We start from the raw sequence: 15895 nt of genomic DNA, 5'->3' as shown, positions 1-15895 counted from the left end.
TGCAGCAGCAGCGTTTTCCACATTATTATCAGTTTACTGTATTTGCTATATAATCTGCAGATTTCAACAACAAAAACTTGATTCTATCTCAAACAGAACAAACGTTACTAAAAGCGTGACAAAGTGTTCCGGAGCAGTGGAAGACCCTTAGCAAGGATTGACGGGTAATCTTGTAGTTGCTTACTGCTGTATTTGGGTGTTAAACTGGTACTAATGAGGTGAAACATTTCCCCGGACAGCATTACCATGATTTAAAATGACAAAATAATGATGTAACACTAACCACAAAATGTGGTGCATTGTGCAGCATAATTTACCTTTTCTTACTGCATAATTTAGTCACACATGCCGCATAATGTGGTCCTCTTCTGCTGAATAATTCCAATGGATCTGCTTCGTGGTGGCTAGGATCTATTTTGTTTAAGATGTAATGTAAAGGAGTTATCAGCTGGGATCTGGAATAGTGGAGACTCTTACAAAAATGCCTGCTTTAGATACAGTTTGATTACTTATTACTAAAAAGTATATTTTGTAAGAACTTGCATCATTTTGTAGCAGCCTAGCTTAGAGTATGTAAATACTGTTTTAAAAAAATGACTTACATATTCACAGTGCCTTCTGCCAAAGGCTGGGACCTCATAGCACTATAAACAGGTATACACCCGTTACAACGCATCTTTTACTCCGCACTACCATTACAACGCGACTTTTACAACGCATACCATTACAACGCATTGCGCTGGGGGGCGCTCTAGGATAGGGAATAAGTATAATTTACTATCCAACACCTTCCCTAGGGTCCACGGGGACTGGAGTTAGAATAGTAAATTATACTTACCACTATCCAGCACCTCAAAGCACTATGCGTTGTAATGGTATGCGTTGTAATGGTCGCGTTGTAACGGTAGGTAGTTGTAATAGTATGCGTTGTAACATGGTACATCCCTATAAACAGGGCCATTGGAATTATGCGGCAGGAGAAAGCTAAATTATGCAGCATGGTTGACTAAATTCAGCAGCAACCAAAGGCGAGTTATGCTGCATACTTTGTGATAGCATTACTGCACTATTTTGCTATTTCTACACTTGTTAACAATATCCTGGCCTTTATTGCCCCTCATAAGTACCACATTAACACCCACATATAGTAATAAGCAACAGAAAGGTGACCAGTCAACCTTCAGAAAGGGCCTTCCACTTTGAGGTAACATGTGTTTCTGCATTTTTTAATCTGCAAATTATGCAGCAGATGATGGATTATGTAGCAAATGCGGGAAAACCATAACTATGTGCTGTGAGTCCAGGGTGAGCATGAAAGTGAAGGGTGAGAATGAGGAGTGATTTCACAGACACTTGAAGTTAATCAGCATGTTTAGGTAAAACTATTGCTATTATGGAATTAATCAGGGAATCGAGGGTGAAATAAATAAATAATGTGCTGATCCTGCAACAAACTTCCAGTCTTATGATTAGGGTTGCCAGGTCATTAGTTTGATGTTGCAGACGGTACAAAAATAAACGGTCACCTAAAGCCCTATTTTCAGCCCTTATCTGGCGTACTTCGAAAAGCAAGTATAAACCACTTTTAAATGTGTTCTAGGGCTGCCTGAATGATTCATGACTGAAAATAAAAGGAAGAGACAGAAAGTCACATTACAAATGAATACATACTTTTTTATTTAACACCCTATTTAGAGTCAAAGCAAGGTCTTTGCAGGTTCTTTAAACATACATGGCTGGCATTTTTTCTATTGGCAACACTTTTTCTATTCCTTTTTATGAAATGCATTTTCACACTACAGCAGTAAATTTAAAATACAAATGTAAGGAATAGGCAGAGTCGGGGTGGGGGACCAGGGGGTAATGGAAAAAGAAAAAAAAAACTAAGCCTCTGCTGGAGTCTTAATAAGTCTCCAGACACTGCCAAGCAGCATACCCAATGACCTCTGGCCCCAAGGCACTCTGAGGGCTTCGGAGTAAATGAAGACAGACTTGAAATGCAGAAAATAAACATCGCTGCACTTCCAGGCGTCTTCATTTATATGTGCTTGCAGAGGGCTTTGCGCCCGCCTAGGAACCCATCCACGCCCCCCCAGGGGGGAGCACCCCACATTTGGAAGACCTGTGATTTAGAGGGACACAGGGTAAGCAGGCAAGCCATCACAAAAGTCCTTTCTGCAGGGTTGCAGTCTCTCCAGCAACCTAACAGGTGGGCAGGCCAGCACACAACAAAGCAAGAAGTTCAAATGGCGGTTACTCCTGGCAACACCACAGTGCCTTGGTAGAACAGGGTCAGGGGGCAGCTGGCAACAGGGTAACCAACAGAAAAGAAATTCAGTGAGACCTTTATGCCACCCAGCAAGTAGCAAGCAGCCAGGCAACAGAAGAAGAGCAGTTAAGAAGAGTCCTTAAAGCAGTGCAGAAGTCCTTCTGATGGAGGTTTGGTTCCATGTTCAAAACATGGGCTCAGAAATCCAGTACTTATACTCAAAATTGCCTTTGATGTATAGGGTGACTTTACTATAATCCTTAGAAGTGCACAACAGTCCCTTTCAACACCGCCCGGGCGCCAGACATCATTAGGGGCTAAACCAGTCCTTTGTGTGAGCGCAGGACACAGCCTTTACAAATGTAAGGGTACCCGCCCCCCTCTCTCCCAGCACAGGGAGACCATTAGTATGCAAATTAATACAGATGTAACCCTGGCTTACTCAACCCTTCTTGTGTATTGCCTGCCTGGAAAGTATGCACAAAGTGTAGTTGTCACCCAGGCACGTGGATTGGAGTTACGCTGCAGAGCACAAAGAGTAATAAACACAGAGAAATGGTAACTTTCTAAAAGTAGCATTTCTGGAATAGTAATGTCAAATTCAACCACACCAGTAAGCAGGCTTTATCACCACTGTTCCAAACATACCAAACATGGCATTACCACTTATACATATACAAGAGAATTCTGTGAATCTGCCCCTTTGCAACCACAAAAAAAGATGCATGTGCCCCTTTGTTTCTAATTTTTGCGCTGTAACTAAAGTGACTAACAGCCCTTTAGAAAAACTATTTAGAATAGCGGATGGTCACGTGACCCATTTCCAACATATAAAATGCTATAACAGTGAGTAATACTTTTCACCAAGGGGTTCAGAGGGGCATCAGATGGACAACAAGAGCAAAGCTCAAGTTCTTTATGACATGACTTAGAATTCAGAGATGGAAATCATCCCATTATTCACAATTGTCTACAATTTTATGTTATATACAGCCAAGGGTATGCACAGATATGATTCTCTTGCTGTCTGTGCCATGGTATTTAGACTGTTCCTCACTGATGAGGCCTAATGAGAACAAAATTACTCTGGGGTTGCTAGTAGTACCTTCTAGAGAAGCTCTTGTATGGAAGTTCTGGGTCAACTGTTCCCATGTGGAGCATGGTCAGTGCTGATTTGAATAAGACAATTTAGAAAAGGGGGTGGTGATGAACAGAGTGTCTGAGTTAAACAGACCACTCTTACCCAGTCCAAAGATCAGGGCTTGATCCATCACCGTTATTTAGCTCACTGCCCCATCCCAGCTCAGAACCTGGCTATATGCAAATCAGTCTGTCCCTGGCCCAGTGCATCATGGGAACAGGGCAGACTAAAATACCAAGCCAATTCTTCACCAGAAAGGAGACAAGCTACCAGGGACCGGTTTCTGGCATTTCAGCCTTCTTCGGCCCGGCTTGCTTGAATCCTGATGGAGCAGTGAGAAAGGGACTCATGTCTGAGTATACCCTGCCACACCTATAGTGGCCAAAAACGATTTAGAAAAGGGGGTGGTGATGAACAGAGTGTCTGAGTTAAACAGACCACTCTTACCCAGTCCAAAGATCAGGGCTTGATCCATCACCGTTATTTATCTCACTGCCCCATCCCAGCTCAGAACCTGGCTATATGCAAATCAGTCTGTCCCTGGCCCAGTGCATCATGGGAACAGGGCAGACTAAACTACCAAGCCAATTCTTCACCAGAAAGGAGACAAGCTACCAGGGACCGGTTTCTGGCATTTCAGCCTTCTTTGGCCCGGCTTGCTTGAATCCTGATGGAGCAGTGAGAAAGGGACTCATGTCTGAGTATACCCTGCCACACCTATAGTGGCCAAAAACGATTTAGAAAAGGGGGTGGTGATGAACAGAGTGTCTGAGTTAAACAGACCACTCTTACCCAGTCCAAAGATCAGGGCTTGATCCATCACCGTTATTTATCTCACTGCCCCATCCCAGCTCAGAACCTGGCTATATGCAAATCAGTCTGTCCCTGGCCCAGTGCATCATGGGAACAGGGCAGACTAAACTACCAAGCCAATTCTTCACAAGAAAGGAGACAAGCTACCAGGGACCGGTTTCTGGCATTTCAGCCTTCTTCGGCCCGGCTTTCTTGAATCCTGATGGAGCAGTGAGAAAGGGACTCATGTCTGAGTATACCCTGCCACACCTATAGTGGCCAAAAACGATTTAGAAAAGGGGGTGGTGATGAACAGAGTGTCTGAGTTAAACAGACCACTCTTACCCAGTCCAAAGATCAGGGCTTGATCCATCACCGTTATTTATCTCACTGCCCCATCCCAGCTCAGAACCTGGCTATATGCAAATCAGTCTGTCCCTGGCCCAGTGCATCATGGGAACAGGGCAGACTAAACTACCAAGCCAATTCTTCACCAGAAAGGAGACAAGCTACCAGGACCGGTTTCTGGCATTTCAGCCTTCTTCGGCCCGGCTTGCTTGAATCCTGATGGAGCAGTGAGAAAGGGACTCATGTCTGAGTATACCCTGCCACACCTATAGTGGCCAAAAACGATTTAGAAAAGGGGGTGGTGATGAACAGAGTGTCTGAGTTAAACAGACCACTCTTACCCAGTCCAAAGATCAGGGCTTGATCCATCACCGTTATTTATCTCACTGCCCCATCCCAGCTCAGAACCTGGCTATATGCAAATCAGTCTGTCCCTGGCCCAGTGCATCATGGGAACAGGGCAGACTAAACTACCAAGCCAATTCTTCACCAGAAAGGAGACAAGCTACCAGGGACTGGTTTCTGGCATTTCAGCCTTCTTCGGCCCGGCTTGCTTGAATCCTGATGGAGCAGTGAGAAAGGGACTCATGTCTGAGTATACCCTGCCACACCTATAGTGGCCAAAAACGATTTAGAAAAGGGGGTGGTGATGAACAGAGTGTCTGAGTTAAACAGACCACTCTTACCCATTCCAAAGATCAGGGCTTGATCCATCACCGTTATTGGATCTAGCCCTGATCTCTTGACTGGGTGAGAGCTTTCTGCTTAATTCAGAGACTCTGTCCCTCACCACCCCTTGTTGTAAATATTTTTGTCCACCCTAAGCGTGGAAGGGTATTCTCAGATGTGAGACCCTTGCTCATTGCACCATTAGGATTCAAGCAAACCGGGCCGAAGACGGCTGTAATGCCAGAAACCGGTCCCCGAGAGCTTGTTTCCTTCCCAGTGTAAGAATTGGCTTTTGTAGTTTGGTTTGCCGTGTTCCCATCATGCACTGGGACAGGAACAGACTAATTTGCATACAGCCAGGTTCTGAAACTGGGATGGTGCAGTGAGCTAAAAAACGGTGTTGGATCTAGCCCTGATCTCTTGACTGGGTGAGAGCTTTCTGCTTAATTCAGAGACTCTGTCCCTCACCACCCCTTGTTGTAAATATTTTTGTCCACCCTAAGCGTGGAAGGGTATTCTCAGATGTGAGACCCTTGCTCATTGCACCATCAGGATTCAAGCAAACCGGGCCGAAGACTGCTGTAATGCCAGAAACCGGTCCCCGGGAGCTTGTTTCCTTCCCAGTGTAAGAATTGGCTTTTGTAGTTTGGTTTGCCCTGTTCCCATCATGCACTGGGACAGGAACAGACTAATTTGCATACAGCCAGGTTCTGAAACTGGGATGGTGCAGTGAGCTAAAAAACAGTGTTGGATCTAGCCCTGATCTCTTGACTGGGTGAGAGCTTTCTGCTTAATTCAGAGACTCTGTCCCTCACCACCCCTTGTTGTAAATATTTTTGTCCACCCTAAGCGTGGAAGGGTATTCTCAGATGTGAGACCCTTGCTCATTGCACCATCAGGATTCAAGCAAACCGGGCCGAAGACGGCTGTAATGCCAGAAACCGGTCCCCGGGAGCTTGTTTCCTTCCCAGTGTATGAATTGGCTTTTGTAGTTTGGTTTGCCCTGTTCCCATCATGCACTGGGACAGGAACAGACTAATTTGCATACAGCCAGGTTCTGAAACTGGGATGGTGCAGTGAGCTAAAAAACGGTGTTGGATCTAGCCCTGATCTCTTGACTGGGTGAGAGCTTTCTGCTTAATTCAGAGACTCTGTCCCTCACCACCCCTTGTTGTAAATATTTTTGTCCACCCTAAGCGTGGAAGGGTATTCTCAGATGTGAGACCCTTGCTCACTGCACCATCAGGATTCAAGCAAACCGGGCCGAAGACGGCTGTAATGCCAGAAACCGGTCCCCGGGAGCTTGTTTCCTTCCCAGTGTAAGAATTGGCTTTTGTAGTTTGGTTTGCCCTGTTCCCATCATGCACTGGGACAGGAACAGACTAATTTGCATACAGCCAGGTTCTGAAACTGGGATGGTGCAGTGAGCTAAAAAACGGTGTTGGATCTAGCCCTGATCTCTTGACTGGGTGAGAGCTTTCTGCTTAATTCAGAGACTCTGTCCCTCACCACCCCTTGTTGTAAATATTTTTGTTCACCCTAAGCGTGGAAGGGTATTCTCAGATGTGAGACCCTTGCTCATTGCACCATCAGGATTCAAGCAAACCGGGCCGAAGACGGCTGTAATGCCAGAAACCGGTCCCCGGGAGCTTGTTTCCTTCCCAGTGTAAGAATTGGCTTTTGTAGTTTGGTTTGCCCTGTTCCCATCATGCACTGGGACAGGAACAGACTAATTTGCATACAGCCAGGTTCTGAAACTGGGATGGTGCAGTGAGCTAAAAAACGGTGTTGGATCTAGCCCTGATCTCTTGACTGGGTGAGAGCTTTCTGCTTAATTCAGAGACTCTGTCCCTCACCACCCCTTGTTGTAAATATTTTTGTCCACCCTAAGCGTGGAAGGGTATTCTCAGATGTGAGACCCTTGCTCATTGCACCATCAGGATTCAAGCAAACCGGGCCGAAGACGGCTGTAATGCCAGAAACCGGTCCCCGGGAGCTTGTTTCCTTCCCAGTGTAAGAATTGGCTTTTGTAGTTTGGTTTGCCCTGTTCCCATCATGCACTGGGACAGGAACAGACTAATTTGCATACAGCCAGGTTCTGAAACTGGGATGGTGCAGTGAGCTAAAAAACGGTGTTGGATCTAGCCCTGATCTCTTGACTGGGTGAGAGCTTTCTGCTTAATTCAGAGACTCTGTCCCTCACCACCCCTTGTTGTAAATATTTTTGTCCACCCTAAGCGTGGAAGGGTATTCTCAGATGTGAGACCCTTGCTCATTGCACCATCAGGATTCAAGCAAACCGGGCCGAAGACGGCTGTAATGCCAGAAACCGGTCCCCGGGAGCTTGTTTCCTTCCCAGTGTAAGAATTGGCTTTTGTAGTTTGGTTTGCCCTGTTCCCATCATGCACTGGGACAGGAACAGACTAATTTGCATACAGCCAGGTTCTGCAACTGGGATGGTGCAGTGAGCTAAAAAACGGTGTTGGATCTAGCCCTGATCTCTTGACTGGGTGAGAGCTTTCTGCTTAATTCAGAGACTCTGTCCCTCACCACCCCTTGTTGTAAATATTTTTGTCCACCCTAAGCGTGGAAGGGTATTCTCAGATGTGAGACCCTTGCTCATTGCACCATCAGGATTCAAGCAAACCGGGCCGAAGACGGCTGTAATGCCAGAAACCGGTCCCCGGGAGCTTGTTTCCTTCCCAGTGTAAGAATTGGCTTTTGTAGTTTGGTTTGCCCTGTTCCCATCATGCACTGGGACAGGAACAGACTAATTTGCATACAGCCAGGTTCTGAAACTGGGATGGTGCAGTGAGCTAAAAAACGGTGTTGGATCTCTTGACTGGGTGAGAGCTTTCTGATTAATTCAGAGACTCTGTCCCTCACCACCCCTTGTTGTAAATATTTTTGTCCACCCTAAGCGTGGAAGGGTATTCTCAGATGTGAGACCCTTGCTCATTGCACCATCAGGATTCAAGCAAACCGGGCCGAAGACGGCTGTAATGCCAGAAACCGGTCCCCGGGAGCTTGTTTCCTTCCCAGTGTAAGAATTGGCTTTTGTAGTTTGGTTTGCCCTGTTCCCATCATGCACTGGGACAGGAACAGACTAATTTGCATACAGCCAGGTTCTGAAACTGGGATGGTGCAGTGAGCTAAAAAACGGTGTTGGATCTAGCCCTGATCTCTTGACTGGGTGAGAGCTTTCTGCTTAATTCAGAGACTCTGTCCCTCACCACCCCTTGTTGTAAATAGATTTGAATAAGACAGGCCTTTTTCTTGAGTATTAAAGTGGTCCTAAACAATGGGTTAGAATGCTACCCGTAGTGACTGTCACTGGTAATACTATTTGCAATTCTTCCCATCACTATTTGTGTGTATGATATAGACTGTCTATCCTTTCACTATAGTAAGTCATGTTTACTAAATGCTATTATCCAATGCAAGTAGGAAATATGTAGTCTATGATAAAAGATGATTATGCTTACGCTTCAGAAAGGTAAATTTACATGTGCTCAGATTGACTCTTACACCAAGGTGTATTCTCTCCTTTTATGTTATTCCTCATTTTTGAGCAAAGATATATCAACGTTTTTGTCAGGAATATTTGAGAGTAATATTGAGATCACCACTGCGGAAATTATACTGGGGGTGGATAGGAACGTTAGATCCGCCAACATGCAGGGATTACTGTTTATCTCAATGGCGGTACTTCGAATCTGCTTAACATCTGCATGGTTGGACCTGTACCGCCTACATTCCAACAATGGCGGGCACGATTCCTTGCTACCTATAGCCTGGAAATAGCCATATACAAACATAAGGGCCTTAAAAAGAAAAAAAGGGTTAGAAATATGGTATCCCGTTACACAATGGATCGAGAGATCAGACTCGTAATGCTGATTAATTGCGTGTATAGGAAAGGATTTTCTTTGTATGGTTTTGCACCTATCTGTTGTGTGTCTCGCTTAATATTTGCATAACGCCTAATTTAAAATATTTCTGTTTATATTCATTGCCTGTTTGTGTGGGGTTGTTTTTATAATTGGGTGGGATGGGTGGGAAAGAATGATCAAAAATTATCAATAAAGAATTGTTAAAAAAAAAAAAGATTGACACCTAGGTGTATATTTGCATATCCCCAGCCCACTAATGAGGGAGTGGAGGCACCTGTGAATACATTTACAAGAATAACGTTTTCTACAAATAACATTTGACCTATTGCTTCCGATAGGGAGATATGCCCCTGGGGTAGAGATCTTACATGGGGAATTTCTTAGGAAATGTAATACTGTTCAATTTTTTAAAGATATACATATATGTGTCAATGTAATTTATAATAATAAATTAATTTAAACTAATTAATATTAAAATATACCTAATAAAATAAATATCATACTATATCTTCAAATGTAATGACATTAAGTAGTAAGTAATTTAAGTAAATTAATTTCATTTATAATTTGTCAACAATACGTTTTTAAAAGCTACCCACCCTCACTAACATTGTCGAAGTTTAATTTACGGTAAACTTTGTTAAAAGGTATGTATTTTATAAATGTAAATAATATTAGGTTTTTTTAAGTTAAAATATTCAATTTAATAATTGGTAAAATGAAGTATACTATTTCATGTAAAAAATAGATTGAATCATTATTTATACATTGTTTTCTTTTAGAGTGTGTTTCTGTATCCATGGTTGACCCTGTGTGGTGTGTGACTTACTCCAAGGCTGGGCCGGAGTACATTTAAACTTGTTTTGCCACCATTAGCGTTGTAGTCACATTAGATGTATATTTTGTGAATTGCAATGATCTAACTGTTTTGTGGATATGTGTTTTATATTAGCATGTCTCTCCCAAACCACTCCTTAATTTTCCATTGCCAACCCATTTTTTAAGAACTATTCCCAATTTTCCCATGACTCCTCTTTGTCTGTCCCATATTTGTCACTAAAATCTATACTTTGATGTGTATGGTGTTCTCTGCCACCATAGTTAGGAGAAGCTGAGGTGAAGTTCTCTACCTACATGGTTGTGAATTGCATTTTGTAGTAGTAGTGCAACTGGAGTACTAATTCACATACCTCAAAATGAAGTTTGGTGGTCTGTGTTTTAGTTCTAACTGATATTTAATAATCTAGCAATTTTATTTAATTTGTAAATAACATGTTATTTTATAGATTTTTGCATTTCATTTGTAGGTTCTAAAACATTTTGCTGACATTTGGGATATGTAGGAGGTCCTGTAATATTTTTTTTTTTAAGTTTAATTATTTGAATTTTTGCTTGTTTAAAGCATGTCTATTAATCTTGAAAGGCTGCTGCAAGTAAAGTCACTCTCCTTTGGTAATCGCGGAGACTCTAACTTTAATTTATAATTAGGGTTCCCGGTTTTATGGTATTTTTTTTTTGTATTTATCCACATTTATTTAAATTGACAATGCACACATGCACTCGGTTGTTATAGTGTCAACACTATACATTCATCTGAAAACCTTGGCATTTGCAGAATGTCCCAAATACACTTAAAAGTGCGATCACAAGCCATTTGTCTCATAGCCTTGCAGTTTCTGTCATCTGCAGAGGTCTACATCCTCTCCCCCCACTGAACACCATACTTCCCCACTGAAAGAAACTCACACTGCCTTAAGCTGCAGCCCAATTGTGCCCTGCTATAAACACCTGCAAGCAATTCAATTCAAATTATGCACTAGACTAGAGTAATATGCTGCCTGAAAAAAAAGTAACAATATTCTGGAAAAAGCAAACACTCAAAGGGAATACAACTTAAAGCTTTTACTCTCATTATTCAGAAATGAAAGAGAGTTTTTGCTTGCAGAGCTAACAACATGAAAAGAAAAGTAAACCGATCACACCATAAAACATTTCTAACCATAGGGCCCAAGGTGCTTCTGCCCACCACCCCCCGCCCACACCACCCGTTGTGTGTGACGCACGGGCTGAGACTGCTTCCCAGTCACACACACAGACAGTTTTTGAGCTACTGCGGACTGGCGTCCGTTTTATCGCAGCCGCACCAAAGTACTTCACAGGTCTTTAAAAGACCATTTACTTGTTAATGAGGCTTTGTTGTTTTTCACCGCGTCTGAGACCCCCTACATTTCCACTCTGCCTATTGCTGGAAGAATTAGCCAGCCACCCCCCCCCCCGGGAATATTTGGCTCTAGCTGCGCCTCTGTCTAACCATGATGTTAAAACTCCAACTCCGACCTTAGCAGGAACATTTATAATGTCAGCAGGTTTCAGTTTTTACACTTAGCAAGACTCTGAGTTACAGTGCTGCAGCTGGAGATATAAACACTGCTAGCTATGGGCCTCTGTAGTTTCTTGGAGCCACTCACCCTCCTTGGCTGCAGACAGCTGCTGGCAATCAGGATATATTTCAGGCAGTGGCGTAACGAAGCTTGAAAGCTTGAGGGGGACCCCATGCAAAGTACATGGTGGGGGGCCCCCCTCCGGACTCACTCAGGAGCTCTCAGGCCACAGTACTGTGCTGAGGGGGCCCCTTGGAACTCAGGGCCCCTCCGCACTGTGGGGGCTGCGGTGGCCTTTGTAACACCACTAGTGCTCAGCTCCTACAATCGAGTCGATAAAGTTGGAGAGGGCTACAAGGTTTGAAGACCTCTGAAAAAAGTCTCCTTCTTCTGTGATTTCTGTTCTAGTTCACCCTTCACTGGCTAATTCATAATTTTTTTGAACCTCTCTTTAAGTAATCCTTGTCCTTTGTGTGCTTCCGGTACACTGCTGTGACACCTTCACACCCCTCCACCCATTTTCTAGGAGGAGATGCACATTTATTGCTCGGAATATGTGCTAGACACTTTTCAGCTGATCTGATTCTAATGTATACCTGCCTTTGCTCTCCACCCTCTCTGCACTTCTGGTCTCTCTTTTCCCTCCTGCTCAGTTGCCCATTTACAGAATCTGAGGGAGTGGAAAAAATCCCATTAAACACCATCAAGCTGATGTCCGTGCAGTTAACGCGAGTTTGTTGTTTTAATAGATGTGGCTTTACTGCATCACAAAATTCAGTAGTGCCGCATCTCAGTACGTAAAACCCTTGCATCTAAGCACAAGCCAAAATTTGATGTTAACTTCACACCTTTAAATATGGAACACACAGTTAACGCGTATTATTCTCTCTATTAACCATACCATTCCATACCCTACCAAGACAATTTCATGATTACAGGTTGCAGTATTTAATTGAACGAATCATTTTATCTAAAAAAAACTGGCACCCTTAAAATGAGAAAGTTATTTCATTCACTTAATTGTACTAAGCTATGGCCTAAGGAATTTATTAAACAAGTTCACAAAGCAATGCGTATTTCCCCTACATTTTCAGGAAGATTATATTCCACAGAAATAGTTTCAGTAATTGTAGGCAGTAGAAAGATATCAGAGGAAGTGATGAGGCAACAACCATTGGTCCCTGCAGAGGCAAGCGCCGGGATGTCTTGTACTGATGCTGGAGAGACGCTGCTGTGATTTCGGGGCAGAAGATGCACACTTTATCCGCTGAATTCTGTCTCCATGCACTTCTGGTGGTGCTAAATGATGAGAGAAAGGATGAAACAGTCCAGTCTGCCCTCCCAGTACAGACCTTCTCCTGAGTTTGATCTATGACAAACTGACAAGATGATTTAATGCTGGAACTACAGGGAAAGGTCGGAGGACTGTCTGAGAGATAATACATTGGCCGGAGTTCTCAGGCCTGCCTACTGTGCAGAAGGGGCCCCCTGCAGCTCGGGCCCCCCGCACCGCGGGGGATGCGAAGGCCTGTGTTACGCCACTAATTTCTGGTATAATCGTGAGGTGAGCTGATAAGTTGCACCGTTGACTTGAGAGCCGTGCTTGTCCCGTTTAAAGACACACAGCACCTGCTCAAAGACTCACACTGTGACGGGACACAAGCTTCAGGGATCCCCCAGGACAGGGGCTAAGAAGGCAGGAAGTGTCGAGGTCAGGAGGTGACATGCCGGACACTGGCCTCCTCCTGTAATAATGTAACACGGCACAGGGCGGCAAATAACTCTTGGGGGCCGGGCGGGCTGGAAATTGAGATTTAAGAAGTGTGTCAAAGGAGGTAAATACCTTGACACTAATTTACATCACGGAGCGAGCGCCATTAAAGGGACAGACAGAGCTGAGCCACCATGACTGCTCCCGCAGCGGCCATTGTTATTTTCCTGTTTTTATCTATTAATACAGACAAAGGAAAACTTGTTTTCCGTCTGTATTTTTATGTAAAAATCTGTTTAAACGGAAAACTGGGAGCCCTATTTATAATATACACTTTCTTTTCCTCTCTTCAGGGGGGGCTGGATTTTTGCCAAAGGAGATGGCCTGCAAGGAAGCCCTTCAGAGGTACGAGGCCAACATCAAAAAGGGAGATGCTTCCACAACAGGAGGCTTCACTGGCAGTATGCCCTGAGGTCGTCTGCTGCACTGGAAGCATTTGGCAGACTTGAATAGCCAAATTAGCGTGTGATAGGGCGAAGCTTTTGTTATGCAATTCACCGAATGCCAAACTGTATTTACCACAGCCAGAAGACGACATGGCTGCGGTGCTGGGACTTACGAGCCCTTACTGAAGTGCAAACTTTGGGACATATTTAGAGCAATTGTCATCAAGCCAGCAGACAAGTGGGGAGCCATTGTTATGCAAGACATTGAGGACTACAAAGCAGAGATCTGCACTGGGACAGGAACAGACTAATTTGCATACAGCCAGGTTCTGAAACTGGGATGGTGCAGTGAGCTAAAAAACGGTGTTGGATCTAGCCCTGATCTCTTGACTGGGTGAGAGCTTTCTGCTTAATTCAGAGACTCTGTCCCTCACCACCCCTTGTTGTAAATAGATTTGAATAAGACAGGCCTTTTTCTTGAGTATTAAAGTGGGCCTAAACAATGGGTTAGAATGCTACCCTTAGTGACTGTCACTGGTAATACTATTTGCAATTCTTCCCATCACTATTTGTGTGTATGATATAGACTGTCTATCCTTTCACTATAGTAAGTCATGTTTACTAAATGCTATTATCCAATGCAAGTAGGAAATATGTAGTCTATGATAAAAGATGATTATGCTTACGCTTCAGAAAGGTAAATTTACATGTGCTCAGATTGACTCTTACACCAAGGTGTATTCTCTCCTTTTATGTTATTCCTCATTTTTGAGCAAAGATATATCAACGTTTTTGTCAGGAATATTTGAGAGTAATATTGAGATCACCACTGCGGAAATTATACTGGGGGTGGATAGGAACGTTAGATCCGCCAACATGCAGGGATTACTGTTTATCTCAATGGCGGTACTTCGAATCTGCTTAACATCTGCATGGTTGGACCTGTACCGCCTACATTCCAACAATGGCGGGCACGATTCCTTGCTACCTATAGCCTGGAAATAGCCATATACAAACATAAGGGCCTTAAAAAGAAAAAAAGGGTTAGAAATATGGTATCCCGTTACACAATGGATCGAGAGATCAGACTCGTAATGCTGATTAATTGCGTGTATAGGAAAGGATTTTCTTTGTATGGTTTTGCACCTATCTGTTGTGTGTCTCGCTTAATATTTGCATAACGCCTAATTTAAAATATTTCTGTTTATATTCATTGCCTGTTTGTGTGGGGTTGTTTTTATAATTGGGTGGGATGGGTGGGAAAGAATGATCAAAAATTATCAATAAAGAATTGTTAAAAAAAAAAAAAAGATTGACACCTAGGTGTATATTTGCATATCCCCAGCCCACTAATGAGGGAGTGGAGGCACCTGTGAATACATTTACAAGAATAACGTTTTCTACAAATAACATTTGACCTATTGCTTCCGATAGGGAGATATGCCCCTGGGGTAGAGATCTTACATGGGGAATTTCTTAGGAAATGTAATACTGTTCAATTTTTTAAAGATATACATATATGTGTCAATGTAATTTATAATAATAAATTAATTTAAACTAATTAATATTAAAATATACCTAATAAAATAAATATCATACTATATCTTCAAATGTAATGACATTAAGTAGTAAGTAATTTAAGTAAATTAATTTCATTTATAATTTGTCAACAATACGTTTTTAAAAGCTACCCACCCTCACTAACATTGTCGAAGTTTAATTTATGGTAAACTTTGTTAAAAGGTATGTATTTTATAAATGTAAATAATATTAGGTTTTTTTAAGTTAAAATATTCAATTTAATAATTGGTAAAATGAAGTATACTATTTCATGTAAAAAATAGATTGAATCATTATTTATACATTGTTTTCTTTTAGAGAGTGTTTCTGTATCCATGGTTGACCCTGTGTGGTGTGTGACTTACTCCAAGGCTGGGCCGGAGTACATTTAAACTTGTTTTGCCACCATTAGCGTTGTAGTCACATTAGATGTATATTTTGTGAATTGCAATGATCTAACTGTTTTGTGGATATGTGTTTTATATTAGCATGTCTCTCCCAAACCACTCCTTAATTTTCCATTGCCAACCCATTTTTTAAGAACTATTCCCAATTTTCCCATGACTCCTCTTTGTCTGTCCCATATTTGTCACTAAAATCTATACTTTGATGTGTATGGTGTTCTCTGCCACCATAGTTAGGAGAAGCTGAGGTGAAGTTCTCTACCTACATGGTTGTGAATTGC

Source organism: Lissotriton vulgaris, chromosome 7 (genome assembly GCF_964263255.1).
Source record: "Lissotriton vulgaris chromosome 7, aLisVul1.2, whole genome shotgun sequence".
Lineage (NCBI taxonomy): Eukaryota > Metazoa > Chordata > Amphibia > Caudata > Salamandridae > Lissotriton > Lissotriton vulgaris.
Note: the sequence above shows the minus strand (reverse complement) of the source record.